The 14,836-nt window shown below is 41.7% G+C and overlaps 1 protein-coding gene and 1 pseudogene across 4 annotated transcripts in view; both read right to left on the bottom strand.

Annotated features, from left to right (window-relative positions):
* Positions 233-7,858, bottom strand: LOC110435846 (annotated as a pseudogene).
* The window catches only part of LOC8073620, a 42,687-nt gene continuing 39,507 nt past the window's right edge, over positions 11,657-14,836 (bottom strand). For 3 of the 4 annotated variants that reach the window (XR_002452988.1, XR_002452991.1, XR_002452992.1), the window contains 2 exons: positions 12,676-14,396; positions 11,657-11,707 (listed from right to left, as the gene is read on the bottom strand). The gene's annotated coding sequence lies outside the window, so the exon portion shown is untranslated. The remainder of the gene's footprint in view (positions 11,708-12,675; positions 14,397-14,836) is intronic. The other variant, XR_002452993.1, reaches the window with a different exon arrangement.

Below are 14,836 nucleotides of genomic sequence, written 5' to 3'. Positions count from 1 at the left end.
CTCCACTATCCTCTGTCTAGCACTAGTTATTGCAAGAATTGGATGACATATGCCATGAGGGCAACTGGATTCTTCCAAGATACAGAGTACTTCCTTTAGTTACTTGTGGTATGTGGTGGATAATCACTGATTTTTGAAGTTCCTACATGTTGTAGCATGGAGTCCTAGGAAGTAGCATGTGGTGGATAAATATCCGAGGGCAGCAGTTGTTGTGGCTTGGGCCTCGGGCAGCTCAGGTGGAAGGCATGGTAGAGGGTGGAGCGGAGCCGTAGCGGACGGCTGCTGCCTCCATGGCAGCCGGTGCAAGTGCTGCCGGCTTCGTGGCAGCCAGCGCGGGTGGATTCTGGCTATGTGACAACCAACACAGATGACTGGATGCAGGGCTGCAGCGAGATGGGCAGCGCAAACCTACAGGGATGGCGACGTGGATAGGGTTGAGGGGTGAGGCTCGGATATTTTCACGGACTGAGGTTGGACCAAGTCACGGGAGCGGGTAAATAATTTCCCTCGCTCTTTCTGCACATGCCTCTCTCTTTTGGGTGGGCCAGTGACTCTAGGAGCACGCGTGAGCCTCTCATCTGAGGAGCACGCGCATGTCCAATTGATATGAGGGAACACCCAAAATCTTCGCCAAGGAAAATTTTCCTCTTTTCATTCCTGCGGACGCGCGGGCCTTTTTTCTTTTGGATGGCGGCCAGGAAGCACGGCCTATATAGCGATAGCGACCAATGGTCTATCCTCTTTACTGATCTATCCCGACCCATTATTTGATGGTACAGTCAACTATCTATACCAACCGATCATTCATCGCGATAGGTACATTTTCTGACACTTGGTCTGTGGACAATCTATAACGACCAACTATTTAACGGTATTAGTGAACTTATAGCAACACATGTGTAACGCTAATTTGGTGTTGTGGTGTAGTGCCTTGAACATATTGGCATCAGAATAATGCAGTTAGATTTAGGCTTCATTGTCTATTCTTCTTGCATTATTTGGTTGTGAAAACAAAAATATTTGAACCTACTAATTCTGATTTGATGGTGTTTGCTACACAAGCCACAACTTTCTGTAGGTGTGCAAGGAGAGGTTCTTTGGTCTTTAAGATGTGGATTCTAGATTGTAGTTGTCACCCTCCCATTGTTGGGAGTCCAAAGTCCAAACTCAAATGACCTTATTGTTAAATGAAAGCATGTTAGGCAGTTGTGGGTACAACTGAATATGGTAGACTAATATTCATTTAATCTTTTGTTATTTTTATGTATGGAAAATCATAATATTGTTGAGATGTTGTCATGGAAATTGGTTAGTTAATTATCATCTTGTGTGTCAAAATATTGCATTTGTGTTGAAAAATACACTATTTTTCAATAATTATGACCAAAGATGCATGGTACATGTATCATATTACAACCTAATGTCAAAACAGGCCACTCCCACCAAAACCATTGTTTCATGGATCTGGAGTTGTTGTGTAGCCAAATAATTCTCTGATAGATCCATGATAGAGTTGATCCATTGTGAGTCACGTATCTACATTCACTTTTTTCTCGTGGTGAATCTCTACTAAAACTATAGGGATGCATAAAAAATGGGCACTACATAATCTTCTCTTTTCCAGCATATGCCGCAATTATAAATATGCCTGCTGTATATTTGGAAGGACATCATGTCGATTAGGGAAACCCACACATGAGCTATAGGTTGTACACCTCCTAGATGTGATCATGCAACACCAGATCGGATGATCTTATATGGCATCGACTTTTGTACATTAAATGCAAATGAACTAACTTTTGCATATATATGTTGTGTGGGGGCCTTTGTCACGAGAAGTGTTGGATGAATATAGCTTGTCTATTAATAACATCTTTGTTTATTAAATTGCAACACTTGTCAATAAGTATCATTGTATGACACCATGTAGGTATGATTAGAGGAGGCTCGACACTGAGAAGGGTTGGCGTGTGACCCACACTCAACCTAAGTCAGCAGCTTTGTTAGACATGCTAGTGGACCATTGGACATTACATCTACATGCTGCAAATCTGGTGTTGGGAGCATTGGCCCATCGGCACGGCGGACATTGGGGAACTACTAGTACTTATACTTGTGGGCCTATTTGGTAGAGATTCACTAGCTCCTGATTCATAAAAAATAGCTCCACTCCACAAAAAATTTCCCAAATGCTCTAGATCCACTAAATTCAGATTCACCAAAATGGTGGATCTGGAGAGCTCCTCAGGGGTTGCTCCATGTGTTTCGTAACTCCTCATGGAGTTCGGTGGAAACAACCCACCATTGCCATTGATTGCACACACTCGTCTTCTGGTACCGATTCATTCTATTCCTCTTCGTCTTCCCCACTCAATGGACATGAAAAATGAACATGTGTTGTCTTCCGTTGCGGCTAGGATGTCGTGTTGCCCACCTTCTCCATCTATTTTTCCTCTTTGATGAGCCCCCCATGACCGGATACGGTAGATACCGTCCTCATCGACCTCCTCCACCCCGTTCTTTTTCATAGCCATGGGGAAGAGTGGGTTTCTCGTCAACTTTGGGCTCCAGCAACTAGAGCCCCTCCTCCTTGTGTCACGTCCAGCGTCGAGCCATCTCCGGCTGGCATCGTGGATCCCATGGACAGTGGCATGGCCAGACACATGGCCACCTTGGCTGCCCGCGCGGCTACCCATACCAAGCTGGCCGGCGTCCAGCCCATCCTAGCTGGCGCCCAGACTCCACCTTGCCGCGTCTAGCACCTAGGCCACCTTCCCCGGCCAGCAGTCCTTCATGTTATATCAATCTAGGGTGTATCATTTTCTAACGATGAGAAGAAATGGAGATGACACCTAAAATAATGTGAATCCTAAAGAAATATGAGAATAGTTGGAAGATGATGGAAGTTGCCAATCCAATTAGCTGTGGAGAAGGATGCCAAACCATGAGCATAAAGAGGAAGAAACTGAATGATGCCATACTTCAATGCAATAGATGCGAGGCAAGAAATATCATCTGATGTGTAAATTATTATCCTAACTGTCTCTACAATCCTCTGGCTAATAACACTAGTTATTGCAGGAATTGGATGACATGTGCCATGAGAGGAACTGGATTCTTCCAAGATATAGAGTACTTCCTTTAGTTACCTATGGTATGTGGTTGATAATCACTCATCCCTGACCATATAGGCATCAGAATAATGCAGTCAGATTTAGGCTTCATAGTCTATTCTTCGTTTGAGATGTTGTCATGGACATTGGTTAATTAGTTATCTATCTTGTGTGTCAACATATTGCATTTGTGTTGAAAAATACACTATTTTTTCAGTAATTATTAACAAAAGATGAATGGTACATAAAAAATGGTGAATCTCTACTAAAGGGGCTCTATATTTCAAAACTATAGGGAGACATAAAAAATGGGCACTACATAATCTTGGTTTTTGCAGCGTTGGTCGCACCAAGACACTAACCTTTATGCATGTGTACTTGGAAGGACATCATGTCTGTTGGAGAAACCCACACAGGAGCTATAGGTTTGTACATAGATCTCCTAGATGTGATCAAGCAACACCAGATAGGATGATCTCATGTGGCATAGACTTTTATTCATTAAATGCAAATGAATTAACTTCTGCATGTATAGGTTGTGTGGGGGCCTTCAGCACGAGAAGTGTCAGAGGAATACGGCTGCTTGAGTGTCATGCAGTGTGACAATAGGCTCTTCCATGTAGTGGTCTTCTTCCACATTGTTGAGGCACACCAGCCATGTATAGTGCATCTTTGTATGTTAAAACATCTTTGTTTATTTTATTACAACACTTATTGATAAGTGTCATTGTTTGACATCATGTTGGTATGATTGATCAGAGGAGGCTGGACACTGAGACGGATTGGCGTGTGACCCACACTCAGCCTCTGCAGCTTTAGGAAGATAGGGAAAATAGGGATCAAGTAGATGAGGCAGCACAAAATCAAATTTGGTTTGGACAATACCTTGTTTGGCTGCACTCCTCTATGAGGATCTACATCAAGCCACCATACACGGACAGGAACGTTGTGGATTCCTCCTATGATGGTGATAACATTGATGACATTGTCACGATGACAAGACAAGACGAGGGATGCAGCCAAAGTTGAGACTATAAAGAGCTACATGGTCCACTTCTCCACGATATCACCTGATTATGGTAACCTTTCTTCATTTGGATGCATTTAGTAATTCTATCTTTATTGCAGACAACCCAGCGGGCACGACAATGTAATGAGGTTGGGATGGTGCTCTACAAGCTAGAGGGCATGAGCATGGCATTCTGCGAGGCTTTGCTGAGGTAAGATGTCTAAATCGTGCACCTACAGTTTTCATAATTTGGTTACTAATCATAACATTATACCGAGGGTGAGGACAAATTGTTGGAGGATGTGTTTCAAGTTCTAATGAACGCGCACTCATTCCCTATGCCTTCAAGCTCACTCGATCGAGCTCTATGACTTCGAGCTCACTGACTTCCACCACATGTTCTTCATCAACGACAAGGACCCCTACTCACTCTACTTCGACCATGCCACACAGGATGGCTGCTTTACCTAGGCAGCAGGAAAGCTCCAGCTCAGCGGATGAAGGATCAGACACATCATGGAGCCAGCACGAGATTGGGTTGTCCCATGTACAGGGCACACCACAACATTTCACTCAGTCACAACGAGACACAGAGATGGTACATTTTACATTTTACATCTATTTGATTGCAGGGTCCAAGCAACACCCAACAATACCATCGCCATACTAGCCAGCAGACTCGACAGTGCGGCCACACAGATGTGGGGTACACTCCAAATGTAATGCCGATAGAGCAAAGAAGCTAAGCTTGATGCGTACACAGACTCAGTACACCCATTGGCGCATCTGACTGCACGGACTGTGTGGACACTGCACGGACTGTGATGTTAAATGCTAGGAAATGGCATGGTATAAAAAATATACTAAACGTTGTCAATTTTTTTGTTTAAAATGCTTTCGTTGCTCCAAGATGAAAGAAGGTTACTTGTTTTCATTGTTTAATTGGTTGTCCCATTGGTGCATCTGTTTTTGTTGTTTAATTGGTTGTACAATTGGCAATACAGATGAAAGAAATTCTATTTTCTCTGTGTACAAGTATAGATACCTTAATCTGAAAGCAAAATTCTGAATTTTTTAAGTCATTACTAGCAGAATGTTGAACTAACACATGCACATCGAAATGGCATGTTGTTTCTCAAGTCTGGATATATATAGACGATAATCTACCAAAGGCACAACAAAAGAATGTAAAGAATGGTGCAATCTTGCCTGTTACTGCCAGTGGCAGAGGACAGATAAAAATAAGGTATGGCGAAGCTGTTCATATCATCAGCATCATGTGGTGCAATGTATCCATGCCTCTGTCTAAATACCTGTACCACATGTATCAGTAACTCTTGACAATTAAAATCTATTTGCTCAAATAAAAAAATACAGTCTTAGTAGATATATTGAGAAAATATTTGCTACAAAAATTACTATTATTTTTGTGCGTACAATAGTGTTGAGTTATATACTTATATATTCAATAGTACTACACCATAATCAAAATTGTCATAGGTTCGCAGATGGAGAGAGTGAATCCTCAAAATTGATGTGTGCTTTTTTTAGGGAACATTTGATGTGTTCTTTTGCAATCTCTTTTTGAAATCTATTTATATATGTTCCACACACATAATTAAATTCTGTTGAGGTAAATGTATTATGTATCTACGCTAAACTTCATTTCTGTCAGATCTGAAGCTTTAGTTAGGGAAACAGATGATATTTATATCAAGACCATAAGAATGGAAATTGGGAAATAAGAAGCTGCAGCACTTTGTTCTTATGAACGTAGCATAACACGCACTGTTAGAGGAGCCGGCTCCTGTATTGGACGGACTCAGAAGGGACGCAGCTTAACATGCAGTGCTAGAATTTGGTGGCCTCTCACTACATCCTGCTTTTTTTTAGACAAACTACACCACCCTGGTTTTGATCAACTGCCTCACAACTGTTGCAATTCCTCTTGTGTCCACCATTTGTAGTTGTTGCCTCATGCCTTCCCTTCTCTCGCAGCCTGGGTGTCAGTCAGGGTTGGTGGTGGAATCCCCTTCTTCACCACCTCTTCCATATATCGCAGTGACATTCTGTTCAGTCAGAGAATGGTGACTTTGCATGGAGCCACTGGTGCAAGCATGTCCTGAAGAAGAGGAGGCCACAGGTTGTAAACACAGGCTATTTAGCCAAGTCAAGACAGATATTGCACTCAAAGCTTGAGTTGCAGTCGCAGGAGCCATCCTTCTTAGCAGTACTACTTCCACACCCTTGTTGTCGTTGCCATCTATATTTTGCCCCTCGCTGCTTGTTCAAAAGAGCTATGAGTGTATTGGATTGCCAGACCAGACTATCTGATCTGTGCTATAGCTGCTGCTTGACTATGGTTTGTTGATCCTGGCGTCACAATGTTGTGCTGCTGCCTAATCTGTGTCGCCCTCAGAAAGTGGAGCTCAGGAGCTCCTACTTCAATTGCAGTTGCAGCAGCCCCTTGAGTGGATTGCAGTGGCCGCAACTCCTTGAGTGGACCACCCAAGTATATGCTTCGGTTGACCATCCCCATTCAGCAGCAACTACCCTACTAGGGCGCACATACCTTGCTACTAGATGATCTCCTTGTGGCAGCTAACAGAAGCTTCGGCCTACAGACACTGGACCATCCACTAGCGCGGGTGGCTCAGGAGCATCAATGTCCTCTTCACCCACCGGCACAGCTGCCGTCAAGCTAGGAATAAACTATGGGATCAAGCATTGGGTTCTCTCCAGGGTGGAGAGACCATTCGATTGCGAATAGGCCGCCACTGCAGAGGTGAGTGATTCCTAGCCTGTTCTTGGAGAGTCAGGAGCCCAGCACCGGTTAGGATGGGCATTAATGTCTGGGATGTCATCATGGTGTCAAACCAGACTCATGGCAGCAGCAATAGAGGGAGCGCAATATACAAGTTTAGATCTGTACGTCTCCTAGTCCAGCTGCCACCTGTGGCCTCCTCACCAGCCATGCTTGCGCAAGACCGTTGGAGGGAAAGGAGGCATCAGTTAAAGATTAAATAGGAAGAGCAAGCAAAACAATAGGAAATGTCCTGGTTGGGTCTTCGTTTCGGGGCCCAGGAGGGTCATGATTCTCTCAGTTTTTTTGGAACTATCAAGTCTGACTTTTGGTTCAAAACTAGTTGAAAACTATAGGAAATTCTTCGTTGATTTCAACGAGTTGAAACTGAAGTATAGCCATCAGCTCGAAAGAAGCAAGCAAAGCCCACATACTGTAGATGGAAGCATGTGGTTTGTAACTGAAGGTAGGATTTATGTAATGGGAGGGGAATCAGCACAAGGATGAACAAGGTTACAAATCTGCCCCTGGCCCGTGATCTTCTCGATATAAAGCCCCACAACCCTATTGGGAAATTCCCTTCATTGAATAAGCTCTATTAGAAAGAGGGGAAAACACTAAACTACTCTTAGAATAATTAATTCTTTTTTAATAATCAACAGCTACTGATTTTTCTTTTGCGGATGATTCCTCTCGCTACTAGACTAGGGTGACCTTGCTACTGATCAAGATCATCCCCTTCCAACACAGTGTCAGCTACCAGAATCTGTGTCCCAGACACACTACATCCACTGCTGCTGGCAGCTTAGGAGTATCAGTGTCCTCTTCATCGCTGGCACTACTGCAGTCGAGCCAGGAATAAACTACGGGGTCAAGCATTGGGTGCTCCTCTAGGGTGGAGATAACATTAGACGGTGAATGGGTCTCCACCATCGGTGCGAGGAATTCCTCGCCCATTCTTGAGCATCCGGCGCAGCACTAGTCAGGTTGGGCATCAACATCTAGGAAGTCATCACTATGTCGAGCAAGACTTGAGGCGGCGGCAATAGAGGGAGGCTGATATACAAGTTTAGATCCATGCACCACGTGGTCCCACGGCCCCCCGTGGCCTCCTCACACTGCCGCGCCCGTGCTGTCAACACACACATAACACACATTATCTTGGGATATGGCTGCTCACTTTCATTTTGTGCACGTTGTTTCCATTGATTATTGCTTCTGTGACCTTATTCATGCTTGCTCTTGGATATCAAAAGCATCTTTATTGCTTGCTTTTAGATTCCCTTTCTAATTACTATTTGAACTGGTTGCACATGATGAAAGTTTCCTCTAATAATTTTAGGCTTCGTAATTGTATTTCTTTTTTGTTCATTAAAGCTTCCCTAAAGATCATTTCCTTGTCTGCCTGCAGCTTTTGTAGAATGGATCTCCCATTAAACCTTCTTCCGTCATGCCAACAGTCGGATTGCCAAGAGCAGCAAGGGCGCAAACAATAATTTTTCTATCTACACTGAGATCAACCGTGCCTGGAACACATGAATGGAAAAAGGCTAGATGGTAAACACATAATATATAAATGCAGAGCATTCGAAACTTAATGATTCAATGAATATATCATATATAAAAGGAATTTTAAATTTTACGGGTATGGTACTCAAATTTTATTTTCTCCAGTCTCGTTGTCTTTTAAATATAATGGGTTTGAAGAATTGTCTTAGAGGCAACTGTTGAACCATGTTGTCTTCTATATTTTCTTCGGTCCCTTTCATTCTAGTCTCATTGTCTCAAATGAGTTCAAAGAGAAAATTTGGTTGTCTCTAATTTCATTTTTAAAATGAGACTAAAGATGCATTGTCATCAATATTTATTTCAGTCTATTTAATTTTTGACATCATTTTATTTTATTCAACACTACCCCTGTCCCACTTCCAGTCCCAGTGCAAGTCCCACAAACTCTCCCACCACTCTCACTGCCACCATCCTCCACTTCCTTAATGCCAGCATCAACGGTTCCCCAGTAGCCATCGCAAGGCTTGGCACACAAAATCATGGTGCTATATGCCTGGGCTGCCAGAGTCATGAGACCATGACAAGCACCACGTTGGGAACTGTAACAGGATCTCCCTCTGGCGCATTCCTCCTGTCGATGATGCTCCCAACAGTAGTGAGCTCTAGCTCCCTCCAGGCCTAGCGCCCTAGAGAAACCTGGGAGAACGGCCATGGCGGTGGTCAGAGGGGGTTGAAGAGGCACACTGTTTCGGTGCACACAAGCATCGACAAGGAAATTGATGTACTCCTCAAACGATGGCAACTAGATCCAGAGCGTGGTGCCTCTGTGCAAGTTCACAATGCGGCGGTGCCGCACCAGGTGCCTCATCGTTGTCGCCCTCATTCTTATGAAGCGTCACCAAGTTACTTGGAAAGAAACATAGTTCCCAGGTTGGACGATTAGCGGTTGAGTAGTTATATCATGTCACACACATCTTACATTTCTGCACAGAATTATGCTAGATCCAGTTCATAATGGTAAAGAAAAACAAAGATAAATCTTTGCTCAATATGCTCATTAAATACAGTACAAATCATTGCCTTCTGGTGATATATACTCACAAAACATACAGTTAATTATGGCCTACAGCTCGTAGCTAAATGACAAATATTTCGGTTAGAGTTTTTTTTGAGTTATAATTTGAGTTATTCTTAAATGGACACCGCTGGTAACTGGTTTATAGTAAATAATTATAAAAGTGATGAATGCGATGCTAGCAGCACGCAAACGGCAAGCGTCAAATCAGATTTTGCACAGCCGTAGCCCTCCACTGCCCTGCTGTCTATCTTTTTCTCTGAGTCCTACTCTGGTGAGCCACCCACACACTGCACCCCACCACCACCCACACACACACACATGCGCGTACACACACACACAACTTATCTGCTGGTTCTCAATTATGGCTGCCGGTAACGTTACCTTGCTTCCACATGCTTCTGGTAGTCGCCCCCACTTTCACCCCACCAGCCATTACTTCCCAAACATTATTACCTCCATGCTCAACCCAATGTTGTCCCAAGGCATCCTTCTGAAAAAATAAGCCTTAAGATATGGCCATCAAAAATGCCCTAGTTTTAAACTTTTGTGCATATTGAGAGTGGAGCGATATTTAGTTATACTCATTGTGAGCTGGATCCTTCCTTTCTTCTGGGATTAAGCTATGGTATCATTCCTTTTGCAAACCACAATGTTGCTCAGAGGGTATTGTACCAAACTGAAAAACACTCGCAACAAGCTATTGGGTACTCAACGACTAATCCACACATCAGAGTTGATACTCTTTCTCATCAACTATGTTATCCTCAGAGGCCTCCATTCAAAACAGTTATAGCCAACTGTCTTGGCAGATCAGATTATACAAATTTTGGAAGTAAAGATGACTTTGTGAAACCAGAATATTTCAATGGACAAAATGTAATCGTAGTAGTGAATGTTCATCGGGTTTCTCTTGAACAAGGTATGTTTAGGACTGAACACCTCAGGAGCTATAAGGCAGATGCAGAAAACATGGAGCCAAATGACTGAAATTGATGAAAAAGATAGACTTTGGAAAAACAGAAAGCAAACGACAATCATGATGATGATGGCTTACCTTACATTGGTGCAAATCTTCAGACCGATGACATCGTTATTGGAAAAGTCTCAGAATCTGGAGAAGACCACATTATTAAGCTGAAGCATACAGAAAAGGGAATGGATCAGAATGTATTGCTTTCAGCAAACAATGAGGGGAGGAATTTTGTTGTTGTTACTTTCAGACAGTGTAACACCCCAGGCACCACAAAAGCCTAGGATGTAACTAACGTCCCTTTCCTCATGCCAAATTTTAAAACATGGCAACATAAAACCCATGAACAAAGTAAAACGCAGAAGCGAGAACAACAATAAAACCACATTAAGAGAGGATCCACCTCAGTTAATATTATTAGACCACAAGGGGTCATCGTGACTGATAAACTAAATTTTATTACATCAGGCCAAAAACATCATTAATAACTCTATGTGTGAGTGACTTAGTGAAGATGTGCTGCTAATCCCCTTCCCTTCCAAGCAAGCATCAAGTACCTGGATTGAGTAAAGCAAGGGTGAGATGAAACATCTCAGCAAGAGAACTTGTTTTGACAAGCCATTTAAACCACAAGTTAAATTAACATCAAATTTAATATGGTGTTCCCACTTGACATGATATCAAATTAAAGTAATAGACTTCTGATTTGGAACATAGCCAATAATAGAGAGCTTCATAATAACATGGATAAAATCCCTTCAATAACATACATCTCATGAATGCATATGAATGCAATGCATGTCTCCTGCCTACACACCCAACAAGGTGTGGAGCTGCATCCCATGATGCGTACCGGTACAGTCATGACCATAGGTCAAGACATAACTTCCAATGCCAATGAATGATGCAGTGCACTTGGCATGTTGCAATAAAATTAATAAAATCACCAATGATACTACAACTTCAAATTCAGGTTTGTGGGCTAGCCACAAATAACAATATAAAATAATATCATCACCATGAGTACTTAAATAAGACCACAACTTAACTAAGACTGAATATACCAAGATCATAAATTTTGGATATTAGAGGGATGACATTCTTATAGACAATAAACTATAGGTGATGAACATAACAAGCCAAAACGGTAGCAAACCACTGCTACATTCACTTGCCTCCATTGAAGATCAAACACATGAGCTAAGAATGATCCAAAGCACATCACCTGTTTCGGAACAATGAACTCAGTACAAACACTCCAAATCTCACTCATAAACAATATACGAAGCATTCCAAAGTTCAAACCAACAACTGGCAAAAATAACCCCAAGTTGACCATGATAAAACGGCAGCAGCGCTGTACTTGTTTTTTAATCTTTAAACCCATAACATTGATGGTAGAAAGTAATAAATACTCTACAATAATCTACGCATAACAAGCTACAACTTTGGTATTCAAACAAAGTTCAAACTTTGCCTTCTACTATTGTTAAAACAGCCTATAAACCGACACACATGTTCTGCTTTTTAGCAGCAGCAACATTCTTTAAACAAAACCATATCTCCTAAGACAACCAATGAAAAAATTCTGCAATTCTGTCATAACATATAAATGTCTATTCTCTGTGACTCTCATTTAATGAAGATTTGCATTAGAAGCATCTAACATCACATAATCAAGCTCTGAACTTTACTGAATGTTTCAGACAATAAAACAGGACAGACAAAATTCTAAAATTCGTATCTTGAGTTATACTTAACCAAAAATTATGTTTGTTATATATATGGAAAGATTAACCGATTGCCTAAAACTTCTATTCAGATAACAAACTTCAATTCGGCCAGGAAGAGTATGTAAAATGCGTTAGATCTAAACTGCTCTGAATTTTTTTGACAAACTTAGACAACAGACTTCAGAATTTTATATCTCCTAAACCATTTGTTCTAAAATCTTGAACGTGGACTTCATGGAAACATCTCCGAGTTGTCTACATCTTCTTAGTTCAACTCAGAAAATAATTCTAACCCTAAGATAGCAAAACTGTTGAATAACAGAAAATGGCAGATCTTAGAACACCAGAAAAACATGGATGAGTTCTAACACTGAAACGTCGCCCCTAATCCTTTCCTACCATGATTTACCGTACTAAATCCACCTTAAATCAAGTTACATGTCAAAGGATCAAACCTCACCTAGGGTTTCCTCTTGAAGAACGGCAAGAAGAGGTTGGAAATCCATCGATCTAATGCCTCTTCTTGTCGCCCTTGATCTGTTTTTCTATCCACCCTAGGGCTCTTACACCTTTGGAGGGAAAGACTAGATGGAACAAGGTGCTGCCATGGTGGAGGAGAAGGAGATCACGTTATGGGGAGGAAAAGAGGGAGGTCGGCTATGGGAGGGGAGGGGGGCAGTTACTGTAGCGCTAGGTTTGACTTTATTATTTTTTAATCTTGCATGTCCATTTGATAGCTCTATGTTCCAAACTTCAAACAAGGCATCAGAGTAGTCAACAAGATTCATTTTGATGAGATCTTTGCATCCAAGGACTCATATCAACCATATGAATTATTTCACTAGAAGTCAAATTTTGGTCAAACGTTAAAATGCCCATCCGAGCTACATATAAAAAAATATTTTTTTGCCATTCTATAAACTACAATCATACCTTTTACCATTCTACGCTTCTGAACATATAAAACGTATTTTGGGGCGTTACAGACAGGTAAGCCTTGTTTTGCTGCTGTTCATTCCACATGTGTGTCACGAACTTGAGAAGAATTGGGGTGGAAATGAGGTGGATATGAGTGCAATCAAGCAAGACCTAAATGACATTTGTCTTAGCAAAGAAGTATTAACCATTAACCAATTAGTACATTCCTTGAATTCTGGCTTCACTAGACAATAGAATGTTCCATTCTACTCTTCTGTTCCACTGATTGACATAAACCAACTGTAGCTGTGTTTCCTGTTTTGTGTGCCTGGCATTTTTATTTAACCCAGTAGTTATCTTGTTCTTGAGAGATTATTGTTGGTCTTATTGACATTTCTTTTGTAACCAAAAAATATTAATGAATTATCTATGCCTATATCATTGCCATGAAATTAAGATGAGGTCATGAATGATAAGAAAGATAGGCATCAGTGTGCACTCATGAGTACTTCATCCTTTATGGTTAAAATAAAACATGTTCGACTTTATTACCTCTTTTCTACTACAACCGTTGGAACTACTAGCTTTTAGGATGTAACTTCAACACATCGCAAATATTTCTAAGTACATATATTCTTTGGGTACCAATGCTGGCAGCTCTTACAATGGTAATTTCACACTGTTGAACCATTTATTTAAAAAACTATAGATAAATAGAAAATCAAATCTGACAAGTATTGTGAAACAGGGGCAGTACCTTTTTATGGGGTTCAGCACTTTACATGTTTGCATCGATCCACCCCATGTCCCCATAGCCCAAATAAGTAATAGTAAGAATTTGGCTTCTCCTTGTTCTTGACTTTTAGGACATGGATAAGGCCAAATAGGATGCTGGCTTGGTTGGGCCAGCAGCTTAACTCACCCTTTTCCATTTCCTTAGATTCATTCCAACACGTACAATGTGACTATTCAATTTTATTTGTGTCCCCACCTTCACATTTACACCACATATTTTACTTTTTATTGACCATGTGAAGTTTTCTCTGTTTATCTGATTAATTTTAGGTTTGGACACCTTGCCTTCGAGATAAGTTTTCCAGCATGCATGGCCAAAAAGGTGGTGTTTTTTCTAGAATAATCTCAAGAGAACTTCCCATTTACTCATGAAGGTATAGTCCCGGATCTTGTGATAAATTCGCATGCCTTCCCAACACGTCAAACTCCCAGACAGCTGCTTGAAGCTGCTCTGGGGAAGGGAATAGCCTGCAAAGTAAGTGTTTATGTCAATAACGAGTAAGTGTTTCTAAAGAAAGTGTTGGTGTTTAGACCTATGGTCCTAACACTAACTAGTGAATTTGTGTATGCGTGCCCAGAAACCGGATGGTGATGCAGGAAGGAACAAGCGATGTATACTGGTTCTGGCCAAGAATGACCTACGTCCAGTAGGGAGTGGAGGTCTTGTATTATCCTGCACTGAAGTGCTTGTAGTATGGGTTACAAGCTGGGGGTGAGAGAGGGAACCAGTCCCAGGTCTCGTTGTTGTGAGAGAGTGAACACTAGTGGCGGTGTGTTCTGTGTGTTGCCTATGTGTGTGGCGTGTCATATCCCTGAATGGGACCCTGCCTTTTCCTTTTATAGTTCATAAGGGGCGGTAGTGCATACATGTGTACGTGTTATAGTGTCGTGGTCTTGATCCGAGGCTA

The sequence above is a fragment of the Sorghum bicolor genome, chromosome 5, assembly GCF_000003195.3.
Source record: "Sorghum bicolor cultivar BTx623 chromosome 5, Sorghum_bicolor_NCBIv3, whole genome shotgun sequence".
Classification (NCBI taxonomy): Eukaryota; Viridiplantae; Streptophyta; class Magnoliopsida; order Poales; family Poaceae; genus Sorghum; species Sorghum bicolor.
The sequence above is the reverse complement of the archived record's forward strand: the minus strand, read 5'-3'. Positions and strand labels throughout refer to the sequence as shown.